The sequence below is a fragment of the Mus caroli genome, chromosome 10, assembly GCF_900094665.2.
Source record: "Mus caroli chromosome 10, CAROLI_EIJ_v1.1, whole genome shotgun sequence".
Taxonomy (NCBI): domain Eukaryota; kingdom Metazoa; phylum Chordata; class Mammalia; order Rodentia; family Muridae; genus Mus; species Mus caroli.
In genome coordinates this window covers 77,988,542-77,991,957 of record NC_034579.1, presented here as the reverse complement: position 1 = coordinate 77,991,957, position 3,416 = coordinate 77,988,542, and positions in this window count along the sequence as shown.

Below are 3,416 nucleotides of genomic sequence, written 5' to 3'. Positions count from 1 at the left end.
CCTCCCTGCCTGCCTGCCTGCCTGCCTTCCTTCCTTCCTTCCTTCCTTCCTTCCTTCCTTCCTTCCTTCCTTCCTTCCTCTTTCTCTCTTTCTTTCTTTTTCTCTTTCTTCCTTCCTCTCTCTCTCCCTCTCTTTATCTCTCTTTCTTTTTCTTTATTTTTTTTTATCCTTTTTTAAACTAGAAACATGAATTCAGGGCTTAGAGCTACAACATCTGAACTGCCACTTTGAAGTGGAAAGCTAACAGACCATGTCCTTTTCAAAGGAAAGAAAGGTCTTTCTTACAGTGTCACCAAACAGAGGTGCCATTGTCCTGAACTGTCAGCTCTTCCTGTCACTATTTGTTTAAGCTACTGTTAGTTGGTTGTCAAATAAAGTAGGGGGGAATCCTAGATTTTACATGGAATCACTAAGATCTTGTGAAATAGGCATGCTGGGAACTGTGGCTCTTTGTTTTCCTTTTGAGTGACGTCTTAGCTAAGCTTCCTATTCCCTGTGTGGGCAGGAGTACTTGGCTTTTGATTAATAATGTCTGCATGGTGCTGTGCTTCCAGCCCAGTGTAAATCTTCTTTTGCATATGGGGGAGGAGTCTGGCTTCAGGTTTTCAAGTAGGATGGTAGCTTAGCATGTAGAAAGTAGCTTGGTAGCAACCTGAAGTCGCATTAGTTTTTCCAAGCTGTTTCTGCTACCATGGTGTAAGTCACTCCTGTTAAACAGAGGATACCAAGTGAAGAAGAGATTCCGTGTTGTGGTGGATGATTTGCTTGCTGCAGAATCACTTCTGCAAAAAGACAGATGTCTGAACACAGGGTAGAGGTGGATGATCAGCTTCTGGACCATAGAGCACTAAAGGAAGTGTTCAAAGATCCACACTCCAAAGAACAAATAATGTAAGCAAAGGTGCGAGTCTTAGCCTTAGACTTTGGGGCCTTATTTTAAGATGTAAAGTCATGTTTTTAATTTAGCAGTTTCTATGACTTGCTTTAGCTATGGCGAATTTGTTCAAAAGGCATTTGAAAAAAATAAAGGGTCCAGGTACCAGCTCCCTCAGGAAGGAAAAGGCTAAAGTTCACAGGAGTGGGTGCTACCTGGTGGAGGTGTCAACAGAGCTCAGCTTTCACCATAATCATCCACAGCTTGGAAGTAGAGATTGGTACCCTGTTGTCTTCTGAGCCAAGAGTATTTTGTACCCTTCCTGGTTCAAGTATGGGCACCACCAAGACAGATTTCAGAAATTTCCCTCCTCCCCCTGTCTGGGGGCAACTTAGTCTCTGGATTGCTGGATATTTCCTTCTGCTCATTTCCAGGGACCGTCCACATTCTAGGCAACAGCCCCTTTCGAAAACAAAGCTGCTCAGGCTCATTTGGAATCTGTAATTGTGGTTTTCCCAAGCTGCATTCAAAACAGAGCATCTAAGACCAAAGAGAAGTCATGGATGTCTAGCTGCAGTCCAAGAGAGGGTCAAGGGTCAGGGAGGTCTTCTGGGGCCAGCTTCTGCTTGTAGGCATGCCTTTACCAACTGTTTAAGATGTCCCATTGATTTTATTTTTAAAAAGAGTTATTTATTTTATGCTGGGCATAATGACACATGTGTTTACTTAAGCACTCAAGATGCAGAAGTAAAGGCAGGCAGATCCCTGTGAGCTCAAGACCAGCCTGGTTTACATAGTAATCTCCAGGCCAGCTACACGGTGAGAACTTGTTATTTTTATTTTATGCTTATGTGTTTTTGCCTGCATGCAACTCTGAGGATCATGTGTGTGATTGGTGCTCATGGAAACCAGAAAAGGAACTTCTATAACTGGAGTTTTAGGCAGTCCTTAGCTGACATGTGGGTGCTGAGAATTGAACCCAGGTCTTCTGGAAGAACATCTAGTGCTCTAAACCATTGAGCCATCTCTCCAACCCCTTCTCATATATTTTTATGGCTAATAAAATAAAATAAAATAAAAATAAAGGCAGATGGTTATCTGAGACTGTAAAATTCTGAAGCACACATGAATGATAAATTATTTAACCAATTTGAAAATTCAGTCTTTTCGGTTTTAGTCTTGGAGAAGGCCATTTTGAAGGTCAGATTCATCTCTGTATTAGACAGAGTGGCTATGCATTTCTCCATTTTGTTTTTGTTTTGTTTGTTTGTTTGTTTGTTTGTTTATGCAGGGCAGGGTCATCAAACTATGACCCATGGGCCAAACTTGCTCCATAATCTTTACAAATATCCAATATATAACGTTCTATTGGAACATAGCCAATAAGCGACAAAGCTATGTTTTCCACAGCTGCATTTGAATTAAACCAAGAAAACTGAGGTAACGTGTGTGATGATAAATCTTGATTGTTGACTTGATGGGCTCTAGAGTCAACTAAAGACAGGGCCCTGGGTGGGTCTAGGAGGACAGTTCTAGAAAAGCTTAACTGAGGTAACCTCAGAGTGGCCACTAACTTCCAGCAGGGAGCTCAGATATAAAAAGGACCATGGAGAAAACAGCCTTGCCTGTCTCTATGGGCTGGGAAATGCTACTGCTGAGATCTGCCACATACACCAGCAGCCTGTCCATCACTGAGGACCCACCTTAGTCTCTCTTAGGCAAGTGACACTCATGGTGACTTTTAACTCCTACAGGAGCCTAGTGTATAGGAATTAATAGCGTTGCACGGCCTCAGTGAAGGTAAATTTTTTGTTGTTGTTCACAGGAATTTTTTTTTTTTTCATTTTAGGCTCTTGCTCTGATCCATGTTTTAACTTGCCTGATTTCTTGATAAATGATACAGATTATAAAAATAGTCATAGAGAAAGTATTCGTTTTTGTGTGTGTGGTAGAGGAGGCATATGTGCATATATGTATGTAGAGGGGTACATGCTCCCATGCATGTGTATAGAAGCCAGATTAGGACACTGGGTGTTCTGTTCTCCCACTCTATTGAGGCAGAGTCTCTCCCTGAACCTGGAGCCAGAAAGTCCCAGTGAGCCGGTCTAACTCCTCACACCAGTGAGACAGGTACATACACATAAATACACCTGGGAATTAGAACTCAGGTCTTCATGCTTGTGCAATATCTTCCTAGACTCAAGATATGTTTTTGAGTCATAAAAAAAATTTTAAAACATAATATGTTAGTTTGGTATATTCCTCTTCCAACATCTATGTCCACTGTAAAAGTATTAAAAATAAACAAACAAACAAGATATCGGGGTAGTAAGATGGCATAGTGGGTAAAGGTGCTTATTGCCATGCTTGCTGACCTGAGTTTGAACCCCAGAACTCACAGTAGAAAGAGAAAACTAATTCCTGGGAGTTGTCATCTGTATCTGTCTCTTCTTCTTCTTCTTCTTCTTCTTCTTCTTCTTCTTCTTCTTCTTCTTCTTCTTCTTCTTCTTCTTCTTCTTCTTCTTCTTCTTCTTCTTCTCTC